This window comes from Amphibalanus amphitrite, unplaced genomic scaffold, assembly GCF_019059575.1.
Source record: "Amphibalanus amphitrite isolate SeventyFive unplaced genomic scaffold, NRLGWU_Aamphi_draft 000306F_arrow, whole genome shotgun sequence".
In the NCBI taxonomy this organism is placed as follows: Eukaryota; Metazoa; Arthropoda; class Thecostraca; order Balanomorpha; family Balanidae; genus Amphibalanus; species Amphibalanus amphitrite.
In genome coordinates, this window is record NW_024881801.1 from 233,614 (window position 1) to 250,479 (window position 16,866).

Below are 16,866 nucleotides of genomic sequence, written 5' to 3' on the forward strand. Positions count from 1 at the left end.
GGGGAGCGCGGTGACTTCCAGAATGTCAAGATTGCAACGGACTGTGAGGTCGCGCAAATGGGAACAGATGGGGTGACTTTGAACTTTGTGTTGTTGACCCGGAGGGAAATTCGAGAATTGAGTTTTTACTTTTCACAATAAATCACAATGCTCCACCACATATCGTCACTTGCATACACTTGTTTTCCGAAAATGTTTGTCAATTAGCAGGGAAGCGCATGTGTTGCCAGCTCCACAATTTAATTTTGCGATACTTCCAAGTCTAGCGTAACTCGAATTATCAGTTCGGTCGCATCAATTTATTTTCAACGTTGTTTGTATGTACAACGGACGATCTTCTGTAAATATGTGTCAAAAAGAATCTAGAAAATTTCCGATTCTTAGGCGTTTTCGACAACTTCTCGATTGGCAGGATGGCTGAAGAACTTTTTAAGAACCTTATCGTCTGAACTTAAGACGAGCCAATGCTCAACTAATACGCTGTTCCATAGTTGACATAAGAGACGAGGCGCAAGCCCTTCATGAGAATCGTGCCCTGATGGCTTGTCTAAAGCAAGGATCTTTTCGCCGTATGTAGATCGTTTGCTTACCAACGTGCAGACCGTTTTCGTGGCCAAATCCTAACAATCAACCCTTTTCTGTCTGAACTTAGCATTCGATGTTATTTCTTTTAGGTTTTATTTTTTGCCTTTCCTTGACCTGGCCTGAAATAAGACGGGAACACGTTTTCCAAATCCCATCCTGCCTCATGCTTTTGAAAGAATCCTGGCAGCCAGCCAATGTCAGAATCAATTGTCTCTTACGTTTTAAATGATTAACACTGAAGTTCATTTGAGCATAAGGTGTTACAAATAAAGACAGAAAAGCCCAGTGTGTGGCCCGTTGTACCCTTAAAAGTGACTTAAGAAATTTAAAACCATTCCTATGCAGCATGCTTCACAATACGGCTAGCAGCCAGTAGGTTTGCATAATCTAAAAATATCTAATGTCGCTGTTTTCAGCGCACTTTGTGACACAAGATTTGCAAGGTTCAGTTGTGAGACTTACAAATAAAGGGCCCTTGAGGTCAGGTCAGGTTAAATAAATAAAATCTTATGTCTAAAAAAACGGGAATGACGAATGTCCTTCACCTTAACGTCATCATCACGCCTGAGTAGCGTGACTCGGCGACTCGGGAGCTTCATGACTCGTCCGCTGGTTCGTCGCCGATACAATCTGAACAGGGTGGCAGCAGCCGCTACCGCCTGCGGCCCTTAGCGACAGTGACCCGCGGCAATTGACATTCAGGCACCGGTCGGGCTCCCGTCCACCCTCTTTTCAGCGCCCCTATCACGGCCATCGCTGACGCTCTCTGTCACTGGTGAACGATCGTCCAGCGTTATTTACGATGGTGCGCACCATTCCTGGAATTCAGAGTGGCCGACCTCGTCAAGGATTGGAGAAACAAACTGGTGTTAGATGACATTGCACTTTTGAAGTTTTTCTGTATTTTTCTTAATTTTATGTGGTTACGTACCAGATAGGTACGTACGATAGGTACTGAAACACCTATAGGTTGCAGCTGACTTGAAGTAACCATGAGTTGCTCACTACAGAAAGTAATAAGAAGTGTCGCTTTAGTCCTCGTTCCGGGGCAGCATACCGGTGACATGACTGGGACAGCGCGTCCTGAATTGCATGTGGGCCGATGCCGTTTGACTTGTAAACATAGTGCTGTTAGTGACCGCTGCTCGCTAGTGACAAGACGTGAACATCGAATTTGTCAGATGGTCAATGTGTGATCCCTGTGAAAGTGTTTAGTGAAGCATTCATCTGTTGCTTGAATGCGAGCAATTGGCAAACCGGTCGCTGGAAAGATCATAAACAAGACTGAACAATGGCATTGAATCTCCAAAAGCGCAAGCTGCCTTATATAACACCTTGTTGTATAAAACATCCTTCAAATAGGCCGCGAGTACGTTCACTTCAGGCCATCTGATCACCACCCTACCTTGAGGTCACAATTGCCCCGTAAATCGATCCCCTGCTATCAGCCATCTCTCGCGCAGGGGTCGAGTTCCTGGACTATAGGCCCCCGAACGGGAGCCCCAATACGGAGTGCACTACGTCGGGGTCACAGCCAGGTAGTATGTACAGTCCACAGCATAAGTAATGTGCGGTTTCAGTCCTAGGTATGTTCTGCTTCTGAAGCTTAGGAATGATTGGCCAGACCACAATGAAACTTTGAATGTAGCTAACCTGCATCGTTACTCTTGCAGCTGCAACTTCATCTATTGACGTCTTCTTTTCGATCACTCCGCATTAAAAAATAGCCAGTGAAAGCCATCTGTTGAGATTGGTAAAACCACACATTACTTTAGCGGTGGGCTGTACATACGCGAGAGGAACAGCCAGTGTGGTCGTCACTTGAGCGTTTAAGCGTCGTGTCGCGGTTGGCCGCTGCCGTCATCGTTAGCAATGGTGAGGATTTCAATAACAGCCCTTACATCAGTCCACGTGCAGTGGGGGACATGGTGTCAGGTACTCGCTTTAGCGGTAAAGACGGTGTATTGGTTAAGGACCGTGATTGAATCTCCAACGCAGTCCTTCTAGTCCATCCGAAAAGTGCTCTGCCATGCAAGCTCTTGGACTGTGATACTGTGATAGGTATATGACCTGGAGGCTGGAAGCAGACCGCAACTATTTAAACCTTTTAAATATTCAATTTGACCCTAAATCTGGGTTTGGTTCAGCTTGCTGTGAGTTAGGTATATTCCGACTAAAAACCAGACTGAAAATGACTTGGATCGTTCATTTTTTTTTTGCATACTGGACCCTGGTGCAACTAACATTCAATATTTCAAGCATGCGAATTTATTGACGCTTGGTGTAATAATGCAGCTAGAACTTCTGCAAATGCGCTAGGCCTAACGGCTGTTGAAATGTATGGAGGATAAAAACACGATTAGGGCGCCGTACTAGTAAAATAGTATAAGACACTCACGTTTAGGACTTTACACGATATGGCGCAAATAACTCTTTTATCGCCTACGGCCTATCGCAGCATTCTAAACAGATGGAACGGGAGCGAATCCAACAACAACAACAACAACAACAACAACGACAACAACAACAACAAGATAATAGCAATAATAATAACAATAATCGACTAAAAAATCCACACCCTCAGTCACGAGCTGAAGTTTTCCATGCCTGGAGCAAGGCGTTCGTCTGGATGCGAGATCCTAGCGCCTCTGCTAGGAATGTCAGCACTCCTAGCACATATATGTATCAATATCAAGATATGTACTTGGCAGCCAGTCAGCACGGTTGTCCTCCCGACATGGAAAAATGTGCACTGTGCCCACTGCCCTCGTTCTTATCCATATTATACTTTCCAGTATAGTGAAGACGCAAGTTCATCACACCACCGTTAAAGTTATATCATCTGCAGCAGTACCACGGTGTAGGTGCCGAAGCCGACCGTGACGGAGAGCAGCAGGCGGCTGTTGATGTTCAGCAGACCGGGCACGCTCAGCGCCGGCCGCAGCAGCTCCACCAGACGGACCAGCTGGTCCGCCCAGGCGCCGGCCGGCGCAGCGCGCAGCAGCAGCTCGGCCGGCCGGCGCGCGGCCTCCTCCAGCCGCTGGCCGGCCCAGCACAGCGCCGCGCCGTGGCCCAGCGCCTGCACCAGCGTGCCCAGCAGCTGGGCCAGCACCAGCGGGTCCTGGCCGGCGCCGGCCGCCCGCCGCGCGCTGCCGATCGTCACCAGGCTGGCGGCCAGCACGAACCAGCTCAGGGTGATGAGCAGCGCCGGCAGGGCCAGCACCGAGTTGAAGGCGTCCACGGCGCTGACAGCGGCGCAGTAGCGGCTGTGCAGCGCCCGCAGCCGTGCCGGCGAGGGCCCAGACTCCTCGGTCAGGGTGGCAGCCGCGGGAGCTGCGGGGACCGTCAGGAGAGCGACTTGCACGCCAGGAGTACGGAGCACCTTTCGAGCAGGTGCAGGCGATAGGTCGATTGCTGATAGCGAGCCGTTGAGACCGTCTTGATGCTTCGGGCCCGTTAGCTGAGGCTTGCAGGCCAGCAAATTTTCAATGTTAGTGCTGATTGTTTCAAAAGCCTGGGTGATAGCCTTGGTGAAAAGTGTGGCGACCGCTAGAAGGGAGGCATCTCTGAGCATGCTGACTCCGAAATACGATCTGATGATTATCCAGGTGACCGTATCACCGCCGGTGGAAAACGCGCCGCCGATATGCACCGCTTTCCATGTCTGGATCGCAAACTCAAAGAGTAGCAGAAAGCCGGGAATCACTCCATATCTGTATAGGCCGGATATATCGTTGATGTTGCAAAACAGCAGGGCCTCGTCAAATTTCTGGAATGCCATCGCCAGCTTCTTGCCTCGCAAGAAAATACTCCATGTTGATATAATTAAGGTCAAGTTCAAAACACCATCCAGCGAAAATGACATGAAGGAATTGTTGAAATGGTACATTTTGGCCGAGTAGGTGGACATCCAGAAGGCGGCGAAGGTGGTGACGGCAGCCGCATTGATCAGGCCCAGGGCTGCCGGCACTGAACACCACCCGAAGACGACTCTGCGGCGGCCGCAGACGGCCCCAGACAGGGGCAGAACGCCGGTGAGGACGCCAACCAGCCTCCACGGGACGGGCAGAAGGCGCAGAACAGACGTCTTCCCCGGTGCCGCCGCCACCGGCGCCATCGTTACCGCCGGCCGACCGCCGCTTCCGGACGCCGTCAGAGAAATGAACAGCGCCCGACGGTCACGGGATGGCGGCATGGCCCCGTTCACACGGAACGGGGTACACGGTGTGGGCGCCTGCCTGAATAGCGGCAGTGGAGCCATCGTTAGCGGTGGTTAACGGAAATCGACAACGTGGACGCGTCGCTGCATTCAGAAGTGTTTGTCTGGCTGTCACCTGATCGCATAATGATCCCGATAGGTATCGCTACTTGTCAGCCGATATGCATCATTCATCAGCGCGAGCGCTGTGTACCTACCTCTCAATACAAGTGCGCATCTGCGGGACGAACTTTGTTTTCTCATATTCAGGCGAAGGTATTCAGTGGTTGTTGAAAGGGCCCAGAATAGCTATCATACATCTAACGTTTGTTGGACGTGTAACACGGTCGTCATTCGCCAATGAACATGCATGCTACACGTGAGCGCGACTGAATGAAGGCGCGTACTTTGCCTGACGTATACTCTGATGAATTATCGTCAGTGGCCACGCATCAGCCTCAATAAGGAACTCGGTCCTAAAGTTGCGCGGGAGGGACAGCACGAGCCATCGGCAGCAGCGATGAACTGAGCAAGAAAAGCCACATCGGACGTCATGGTAGGTACGTCTATTACAGGGTCCTGACAATCTCTGTGGTTCTGATCAAGTGCGGTCTATGTAATTTGATACGACCGCTGGTCGTGCCCCCGATAGATTGCAAAGGGGCGTGTCGCCGCCTCCTATTCAGCGTGCGTGGAACGGGCGCGGCGACTGGGGATTAACAGCGATCTGTCCGGTGTGTTTGACAGGTTGGATAAATGTTTGGTTTGCTAACAACTTTGCAAATTGTAGGCAGGCCCCCAACGCTGACTTACAGGGACTAAGGTTTGTTCGTACCTACCGTTTTCCGGAAATGGTTTGCAGCTCACCCGAAGTTTTAAGCTAGGCTTACCGGTAAAGTTATGCTAATTCCTGAAAATCAAAATTGAAACCTTTATCGTAAGGGGAACTGAAGAAATGCAGATAATTGGTGATCTCATCACTGAGAAGTCAGAATCGACCGTCGATGCTCTAACGATAGCATCACCAAAAACTAAAACCAAATTAAAAACATATGTAGACGTTTGAATAAATATATTGCATTTATCTCATTCATTGTATTACTCTAGTGCATTTTCTGTTTATTATTGTTAGCGTTTTCGAATACGTTTGCGGAGCTTATCAGTTATCACCTAGGTCCTAGGTAGGTATGTTACTTAATTTTTAGGTTTTGAGATCGCCAAAAGCCGTTCAAAATTCATTGATTTGAACTGCGCTTTTAGTCCTTGGTTTATATGCCTGATGGGGTTGGACGGAATAACTGAGCTACCTTCCACAGAAGCCGAATTGAGCTCTATCTGGTTTCGGCTAGTTCGGACCGGTTTGCACAGAGGACGTGTCCGAGGCGAGCACATGGGGTCGCTCGCTGACCGTATCGGTGGGGTCCCTGCGGGGTCGGTGACTCGGACCGGCCGTCACCGAATCGTCACCGACAGCACCGCCCGGCGAACGGACCTCGGCCGGCCCGCCATACCGCCCCTGTTCACCGCACCGCACTCCACTGCGGGCACGCGCCGCTGCCTCTGTTATACGCAAACCGCAGTCTCCGCCCCAGCCCAGACATGGCACGGCCGGTAGTAGGTATTGTACCCCGGCGCCGGCTGTGCAGGCCGTTCTCTATTTCACGACCTTCACTGCAATGTATGCCCACATGGCATAGTTTGTCCTCCTGGCCGGCAAGATCCCCGTCTCGCCTCGTCTCCGGCGCCGTCTTGTCGCAGTTATACGGGAGTCTCGTGCCGTATCTCCCCACACTGTGGTGGACGGAACATTCTAGATCGACAGACCGCGTGCAGCATAACGACAGTAAAGAGCGTCTGTCCGCCCCCCCCCCCCTTCCGGGAAAAGACTGAATCATTGCACTATGAGGACCAAGCTTCTCTGATCCAGACCACGTCAAATGTCAGGTCGTCAGAGGTCATCAAAGGTTAAATGATTTTCCCGATTTTGACATTTTTTGGACAAGCAGGTTCCTAACTCGCGAACTACATACAAATGTGAGCTACAGAACAGCGAAAAAACGAGAGCCTTTTCAAAGCTCTTTTAACATTTTTGTCAGATTTGACCTAAAGCCGATGGTTTTTCACGGCCCAAAATCCTACAGCCGTGAACAGGCTCAGCTCTTGTACTACGATTTTACCGCATCGTGCTTCTCTCGTCGAGACGTGTCAAACTACAATTCATTTGAACTGTAATTTGTCCAATGTCAATTTAAAGGACCTAGGACAAGGTCATGACCTGACCGAGAAAGGTCATTCAGCGTATTAGTCGGACGTAGGTATGGTACTGGGCTGAAGGCATAAAGGGTTTTTCATCGCTTTCGGCTTTAGCACGTCTACCGAAAGTTGCCCAAAAGCTGCTGAGGAGATCTTTCATGATCTAACGTAACCTGAAGGGTACGAGATGGGTTGCGGGTGCTATTTCTCCATTCATAGCAGTTGATATTTATCGAATAAATAAACAACGATGGTTGAGTGCTTTGCGTGACATGGTTCAAGAAAAACGCAATTTAATTTGCTCCCATCGACTTGTTATGGAGAGGCCGCAAAGCCTCAGATCACTGATATAAAAATAAATCCGATATAAACGGCTCGTACGAGATAAACGTTTTCCGAAATAAACGGCACATCCTGTTACCACCACCAATGCAATGGCTTAGAGTTTCAAAGCAATCGTTCAGTCGTTGTAGCTATGCCCGATGGCGAGCATCTACTTTCTTTCTGCTGAGGTCACTAAACCCTCGCCCGTATTGGTGTTTTTCCAGCCGCGAACGTATAAGGGGGGGGTCCGTTGGACCCCCTTGCCGTTTCGCCCCTGATCGAGCTGGAGCTTTGCGGAAAAAACGAGCGTGCTGCCCGTGACGAGAGGAAGCCAATGATACCCAATTTTAAGGTCCTAGGTCATCGGTTGACCTTCCAGGTCAGGTCAATGACCCAAAAGTCGGGAAAATCGGGACCTGTTAGAAAGTCGTAAAGCGTGGCTGCTATGGGGTTTTTCGGGGTGCTGATCACGAATATCATGCTAGTTTTGATCACAGATGATGTCTTCATGCATTTAGGCCAGGTCGGGTCAGGTCAGGTCAGGTCAACCAGTAAGGGTATTCGCAGTAGGTGGCAACCGCCTCTGACAGCTTCGTAACATGATACGAAGGCACCAAAACTACTTCGTAAATGTTTATATGGTTGCTAAATTCGAATTCAGCTCCAAAAACTGGCCTAGAAACATGTAAAACTAAAAAAAAAAGAACCGAGGTCATCAAAGGTCAATGACCTGACTTGACCCTCCGGTGACCTTGACACCCACCCTCATGCATGGGAGCAACATCATATCCCATGTTTGAACGCTTAAAACCACGAGAAGACTGCAAACGCGCTGCTAATGCGAGCCGACATACGCCGAATCGCGATTCCGTTCAAACATGGTCTCAAAAAGTAGGTCACAGGTCAAGTGTCATTAGGGTCAGGGTCATGAAAATTTCAGGGTAGGTGTAAAATTGATTAACGCGAGGGTACTGAAAGTTTCGTCGCGATCAGCCGCTTTTTACGCGAGTTATTCGCGAAAAACCGAGGGGGGTCCTTTCGACCCCCTTTACGGGCGAGGGTTAAGGTGATCTGGTGACCTGACCCTGAATGACCTTTGTCTAAAGGTTTCACAACAGGTGCGGTAACATTGTATCATAAAGTGTGCCGAAAACGATGGCGCGACGTTCTGCCTTCTTACATAGCGAGAAACGAGACAAGGGCGCAGGATTGCCTGTTTTCGAATGCCGCCACCAGCATATATTGTTACCGTGTCCCATGGGCAAATGGGCCCGAGGAAGAACGAGAATGCAGGGGGAATAATACCCTTTAACACGAATTGGTTAGCGTTTGGCCCCACTGTTTGAGGCTTTGGTGGAACCTAAGATGATATCGATGATCAGACCGGAGCTCCTCACAGTTCGCCAGCCCGTGGCTGGCTCCGGCGCCAGGATCTGCGACGCAGTGGGGACACATGGGACCAAGGCCGTTTACAAGGGGCCGGGCAGCCTCCGCCTGGGGGCACGACACCGCACCATATACACGGCCGTGTAATAGGAGACAACTTCTGCCAGTTCCTTGCACAATCACGCTTTAGAGTAATGCGAGAAATGGGTAAACATGCCAGTCAGACCCAGCATCGCACACCCTTTCATTATTTGTTGATGGTCATGTGAGGGGGGCTTAGGCCGGTCCTGCAGGCCCTTCGTTACCTCCCCTCTGGATCTCTACTCTACTCTACAGGATCAGTGGTCGGCCGGGACGTCTCCCAGCCTTTTACCCGCCTGCCACCCGGGCCACTGTCCTCTAAACTAAATGTGCTAAACTATGCATCGTGGTTCAGGTGAATAACTCCGCCATTTTGGGGCACACGCGGTTTGTAGCGTACCCTCATGGGTTTGGAGCTAAGCTCCTGAGCCGTGATGACTAAACTACAGTACCGAATGAACCAGACTCCGCTCAACCTCCGTTCTCCTCCGACTCAACCCATCTCCAAATGCATCTGGTCAATTCAAACCCCATTTATTGTAAAACCGAACATCATAAAGGACTGCGCATTGAATTGGATCCGAGGCGACCGATTATTTCCGTTTCCGCAAGTTTCTACCCTATCACTACCCTAACGGTTACCGACGCGCGAAACTACCTACGAACCTCCACCCCGGTGCTCCTATCCTAACTATGGGATGTGCTTTGAGCCCAGCATCAATCCCTGCGTGACAGGAACCTACCTCGAGCCAGGTGAGCCAGCAGCAGAGAGCAGTCGGGGGCTCGATGTCCGTACCGGACGGCAGTCAGACACCAAGAGCCCCGATCTCCTCTCCCCTGCTTTCGTCTCGTCCCTCGCCCGAGTAGGCCACGCCCACATCAGCCGCCTCGAGGCCATAGATGGCGGCCGATGTGCCCGTGCGGTTCCCGCCGCGCTGGCCTCCTTTCAGACCCCTGCCTAAATATCCCACGCGTACAATTTTAACAAAACCAAGGTAACTACAACGAACACTGACTCAACCCTAATCTATCAACTGATACGGCCGCTCTCCCACTCCCCTACATAATACCCCCCTCTCCGGCAGGGGGGAAAAATTCCCTTACTTTCCGGGAGAGGGGCGTTTGTGTCCATTTTCCTACCGCGGCTGTGCGTGCCCTCGAGGCGGCGCGCCTCCGGGGTGTCGCGCGTGCCTCCTCAGCATTGCGCGGTATTTCTCGGCGGCTACTTCTGCTTCTACTTCTACTTCTACTTCTCTTTTCTTCTCTTCTCTTCTCTTCTTTCTTTGACGGCGATAGGCGCGCCTTCGCGCGGTGCGTGCTTCGCGGCTACATGTGCGCCTCCGCGGCGTTGCACATGCCTCCGCGGCGTCGCACATGCCTCCGCGGCGTCGCACATGCCTCCGCGGCGTCGCACATGCCTCCGCGGCCTTCCGTGCGCCTCCGCGGCTTTGCGTGCGCCTCCGCGGCTTGCGTGCGCCTCCGCGGCTTGCGTGCGCCTCCGCGGCGTTACACGTGCCTCCGCGGCTTGCGTGCGCCTCCGCGGCGTCGCACGTGCCTCCGCGGCTTGCGTCATGCGTGCGCCTCCGCGGCGTGGCACGTGCCTCCGCGGCGTCGCACATGCCTCCGCGGCTTTCCGTGCGCCTCCGCGGCTTCGCACTTGCCTCCGCGGCCTTGCGTGCGCCTCCGCGGCTTGCGTGCGCCTCCGCGGCGTTACACGTGCCTCCGCGGCTTGCGTGCGCCTCCGCGGCGTCGCACGTGCCTCCGCGGCTTGCGTTCATGCGTGCGCCTCCGCGGCGTGGCACGTGCCTCCGCGGCTTGCGTGCGCCTCCGCGGCGGCTACCTCTACTTCTTCTCTTCTCATTTCTCGTCTCCGCGGCGGCTACCTCTACTTCTTCCCTTCTCATTTCTCGTCTCCGCGGCGGCTACCTCTACTTCTTCTCTTCTCATTTCTCGTTTCCGCGGCGGCTACCTCTACTTCCTTTCCGCGGCGGCCCTGCCCGGCGGAACCTCGGCCCGGCAGTTTGGTTGGGCCCCGTTTGATTTCCGACGCAGCGTCGCACGGCGCTCCCCCCGGCGTGGCTGTGGCAGCGGTGGCGGCGGTGTGGTGGCAGTCGGCGGCTCGGCTTCTGGGGCCTTTGCTTGGGATTTGTTCCCGTGCGGCATCCGTCCCGGCAATGTGCTTCTGGCGCTTTCCCTGGGCTTTCAGTGGGACGAACCGGGGGTAAGGCGCTGGTGGCCACGGCGGAGGTTCGGACCCCCGTGGGCAGCGTGCGTCGGCGGCTCCGAGTCTGACGTCACGGTGTGTGACACAGGCACGTAGGGCCCCCAGACCCGACCGGGTGTCGCGGCACACGCCGGCCCTCCGGCGCCGCGCCTCACTTCTTGTTCTTGGCGTAGAACTTGCTGTTGCCGGAGGAAGATGATCAGGTTGACGTTGATCCTCACCCCGCCGAACATGTCCATGACGGAGACGCCGCCGTACTGCAGCTGCAGCAGCTCCTGTCGGCTGATCTCCTCCCGCTCCAGCTGCACGCCGAGCAGTTTGGCGTTCACCTGGAACGAGCCCTCGGCTGCCTGCGGCGAGATCTCGAACTGCACCCCCTTCAGCTCTGCCGGCTGCATGCCCTCGATGCCTAGCACGCCCTTCTCCTTGAGCCGGGCGGCCGAGTAGCGGCGCGGCGCGGCCGCCCGCTTGGTGCACTGGCCGGCCGCCATTGCCTGCTAACACGTGTTCAGGTACTGGCTGAAGTAGGCCGCCCGCTCCTGGTAGAAGGCGCACTTCTTCTCCACCGAGTCGGCTGTGCGGCGCAGCTTGACCAGCTCGTGGCGGCGCTGCTGCCGGTGTCGGTGGCGCGTTGGTCGAAGTGACAGCGCCCGCGCCGGGACTCTCCAGTATCAGAGCGCCTGCGGCGACCGTCGTGGGGCGAAGGGATGGCGTTGCCTACCGGTCCTGGCGCTTTCCGGATCAGATGGCGCACCGGTTGGAGTGGGATCCGCCAGCCGCCGAGTGTCTTACCACCGAAGTCGTCCAGCGCCGTTCCGCTGTCGCAGCACCGCTGAGGTCCTCGGCGGGCCGGTGTGCAGAGTTAGACTGCCGGGCGTGACCTCAGTCGGGCGGCCTCCAGCGCCTCGCGCCGTCGTACGCATTGGCATATTGGCCGTCACACGGGCCACCAGATGGCAGAGTAGCTCCGAGCTCGATGGGTCGCGCTACGCATTGGCATATTGACCGTCACACGGGCCACCAGATGGCATAGTAGCTCGGTGGGTCGCGCTCCAGGATGGCGCTGCCGTCGGTGATTGGGTGGGCAGACAGGCGCGGCGGAGACGGCTCGGAGTCGTAGCCCGTCTTGCTGTGGCGTGCTGGCACGACGTGACAGGAGCACGGCGGCAATTGATGACCACTGTGCTCGTCACTTCCCGGCACCGCCGATGGTTTGCGGGCTCGGACGGAGGTCGTCAACGCCAGTGATGGTTGACATACGATGGTGGCGCCGGTCCGTTATCCCTGTTGGCAGCTGCCGCTGGACGGGGCATCGCCGGCCTGCCAGCATACTTTCACACACATATAAACATCTTTCTATACCAGGCATTCCCACACAAACACACACACACACACTTACAAATACATTTCATCTCCCACACCAACTCATTACACATCACATTAAAATATCAAAACTAGGAATGGCTCTCGCATCGGTGGCTGACTGCCGTGTTAATGCTCAGATATACATCCGACTTCTGGCGTACACATACATACACTTCATACATACACTTTAACACACAATAACATCGACATCGTTTCCTGTTAGAATCATTTGGGTCAAATATCACAAACGTCTTCGCGTTTGACGCGCCCGTATGTCCCTTTTGATAACTAGCTATAATGTAATCGCTTGGAGGCCAATTTAGGATAGAGAAGGTAAATCCCAGATCGATACCAGCCGTGATGCAAACAAAAGGGGCAGCCTCTGTATTGACAGGTGGGACACCGGCATAAATCTTCGCCGTCTGATGTATGAAATGTCACCCCGGCTGGCACGACCGAACTGAACTCCCGAATAACCATCCCGATTTTAACACTTTGGCCGTGTCGAAACTTGTTTATTTCGAATAACCCAGATGTATGCCAAAGCGATATCTTACCATGTTCGATGCAGATTTATTCCATGCTGTAAAATTATATATCATGAATCGACCTTTCTTTGGGCATGATTGTAATCAATAACTAACAATGATGATTTTAATTTGGACCTTTATGGAATTTTACCTTTATTGATCACAGTCATGATCATACTTGCCTAAAAGATGTCCTTATACTTACGCAGTAGTGGGTAATCAGGATAATAGAATTTAGAATGCCATCATGACCTTAGGCATTGACGGCTTTGGAACAGTCATCGCTCCTTCGAATGCAGTAGTAAAGTAATGACTTTACAAAACATGACCGCATCAGAGTCGGTCACAGGCGATAATAATCTTTATGTTGTTGCGCATTCGTAGATGTCAGAGCGACAAGATTTACACCCCATTAACTTATACACTTTTCACCGCAAGCGGAATCAGAGACAAAGTTTGTCGTTGTAGACATTGCGGTCAGCGCGGTCCGATCTCCATCGGTGTCGCATTTACGATGTCTAAAATTTCAAACGGTTATCCTCGATAATTCACAAAATAACGAAGCAAATAAAACAAATATACTTTATTTTGACATTGCACCTGACATGATAAGTTAGACTGCGTTGGTTAAAACCTATTCCATACAAATGCTCTTTTCCCATCGTAGCATTGCGAGCATCGCAATGGGTCGACATAATTTGGTAACGGCGTAAATCTTACATTACGCCGAATATCAACGAGGCTTGGTGACACTTTTGACATTTGTGTGGTAATTAATGCGCAACGTTTAAACTTAGCCGGTCGTGTACAAGCTCCGCCGCAGTCACCGTTCTCCCCGCCTGATTTATTTTTATATGGACCAACCATCTCCAGTCCTTGACTTGCCTGCAAGGACAGGGAGGTTTGGCCGGGGTCTGCATCTCTACGCATGGTGCTGGACGGCCAGTTGGAGTAACATTTACCATCCGGATGGACAGACCTCGGAAAAATTGTCTTTAGATGCCGCAATGATCGGTATTTTGCTTCTCTCTCTCTCTCTCTCTCTCTCTCTCTCTCTCTCTCTCTCTCTCTCTCTCTCTCTCTCTCTCTCTCTCTCTCTCTCTCTCTCTCTCTCTCTCTCTCTCTCACTCTCTCTCACTCTCTCTCTCTCTCTCTCTCTCTCTCTCTCTCTCTCTCTCTCTCTCTCTCTCTCTCTCTCAGCTCTCTCTCTCTTTCTCCCTCTCTCTCTCTCTCCCGTTCTCCCTTTCTCCTCCTCTCTCTATCTACACATCTCTCTCTCTTTCTCTCTCTCTCTCTCTCTCACTCTCTCTCACACACATACACATACACCCTCTCATTCTCTATCTCACACACTATCTCACTTACCCTTTCCCTCTCTATGTCACAGGCACTCCCTTTTGCCGCATAAGTTTCGAATGACATCTCTGTTTATGTGCATCGGCTGCCGAGATCACAATGCCTGAGCTCGGGGAAGTATCCGTATGTTATTCCTATTTGCATATAGTTATAACGCGAATGGATAGTCGTGCACTGACTCCTCTCCCAATATTTCAAATAAAGCCAGCCACAAACGTGCTCGGGTTTAGAGTGCACCGCCCTTGGCCCACTGTGCTTGTCATCTCAGTGGCTGTGGTGACCTTGGGTCGAGACAGCGCCCTCCAGTAAGCGAGCTACACAGATGAGCGATTTAAACGGGTTGGACGCCACGTTAAATGATGACGCGGCATAATAAGATTAGGTACATACGACTCGCCAGTACACCCACAACCGGTTCCTCTCGCACATGTCAATTATGCCGAATGCCTAATTCCGCCTGCGCTTTCTAGTTTTGACGTAATTTAGCCGGCTAACACCAATGTGAGCTTCTTCAATCGCCTGATTCATCTCGGTAATCGCACACGTCTGGTGAGAGCGTCGACCGTGGGTGGTGACCGTTTCGGTTTGTGTATGACCTTGGTCTAGCCTTTTTGCCTGTTCCGTCCTTGTCGTGAGAGTCCGGATCAGGAGGTGACGTCCAGGGTCAGACCGAGTCGTGTTGGATCTGATCCTCACTGCCGTGATGCATATCCAATAGCCAAGGCCGACCCGCCTAAACATTTTACTGGTCGCAAAAACAACGTTGAGGACGGCCTGCTGGCCGTGTCCCCAGCGGCTGGAAGGTCACAGCATCACATCACATCCCGTCTGTCTGGGGCGGTTTTTTGTTGTTGAGTTTTGTTTACCGGCCGGCTGCGGCCCCCTGACGCGCACGCCGCCTGACATTCGGTAAGCTATGCTCTACGTTACGCAACATCACGCATGACAATGGAGTTACACAGTCAAGTACCGAATATGGCTGAAGGGTGCGCGTTGCGCAGTAGCTGGTGCCTCATTTGTCGCTAAGGCAGTAACAGTGAAGTTTTCTCATTGTCGTGACGCAAACCTTGATGTCATGGCCGATTCGATAAAAAACGTCCTACCAGCCGCAAAAACGACATCGAGAGCCGTACAAAAAGTGGCGAGTGAAAGTACAAATGTGGAGGTCACCACTTCTTACCCCGTCTGTCTCGGGAGTTTTTGTGGTCGCAGTTCTCTGTTAACCGGCTGACGCGGCTCTTTGTGATAAGAAGGGTCGACACAGCATTTGATTATACCGTTTTCCTCCAGACGCGAATTTACATAGTGTATTTCAATTAAGGCATGTGTCAGGAGCAAAACTTGTTTGTCTCCGGCCGCGGGAAGATCTAATTTTTAATGTTTCCCAAGCATCCGAGGGATCTAACCTTTATGAATTTTTAATTTTAATTTTAATCTTTGACAACCAACAATATCTAAATCGTGCGGGGAGAAAATCTTTGTAAATCACGGTAATCGCGGTAAACTAAGCGTCAATTATAAGAAAGATCATCTCTCTAGAAATGAATGTAGAAGCTCTATATTTTGTGCAATTTATCCTTAACGTCGTGGGTACTTCAAGACATAACAAGGTTCCAACTTTGAACAGACTCTGATTAATTAAGGACACTTTTGTAAACGTCAAGTGGGAGTCGTGTCGCCCGTTTCACTGCAACGCTTATGTCAGATTAATCGTTCAATCTTTCGGTCCACTCGTAATTCTCAGAGAGTCACCTCACCGTATCACAGAAGCATCCTCCTCTTTCACTCAGTTCACACACATACATTCGCACCTTTCACTCACACTTTCAATCACCACACAAGCAAACCGACTGACTATTTCTCATTTTTGATCCGATCTCACCTCTCATTCTACCCTCTTACTCCCACACCGTTGCATTCTCCACATTTCAACTCTCACACGTCACATCCTCAATTCCAGACAGTCACCCTGCACATTCGCACTTCACACTCAACCCTATTAGCCGTTTCCACGACGGGCATTTTGGCGAATGAACATTTATATCTAACCAAATCTGTACCACATCTCCTTTACAGCAAATATATTTAATATTTGGAATTTATGACAAAGAAGGCACGAAATCAATTAGCGCTACCTTAGCTGATAGCTACGAAGAAACAACTTGAACTTAATTTGATCTAATCTGCCTCAATTATGACCAATCGTGATTCGTGAACCAAATGTGTACCCGATGGCCGTCGTAAAAACGGCTATTGTCAACTTTATCGTATTTGCTCATTCACACTGCATATTTGCAACTCGCAAGCTGCATTTCGGTTTTCTTAGTGTTGCTATTTTTATTGCAGTCATCGCAAACTTTTGCCTATCAATTTTGGCTGCTGGCTTGGCTCGTTTGTTCCCAGAAGTTCGGATATTGAGCGGAGTAAATTGAATAAATTTAGAATGGCCCTCAATCGACCGTTCTTTCAAGATCAATTCGGTGGGGGCGTCTAACAGCTGCAGCCGTCTGATTTACACAGTTTAAGATTTACAAAATCACGTACTGAGCAAGCGCACTGGATTT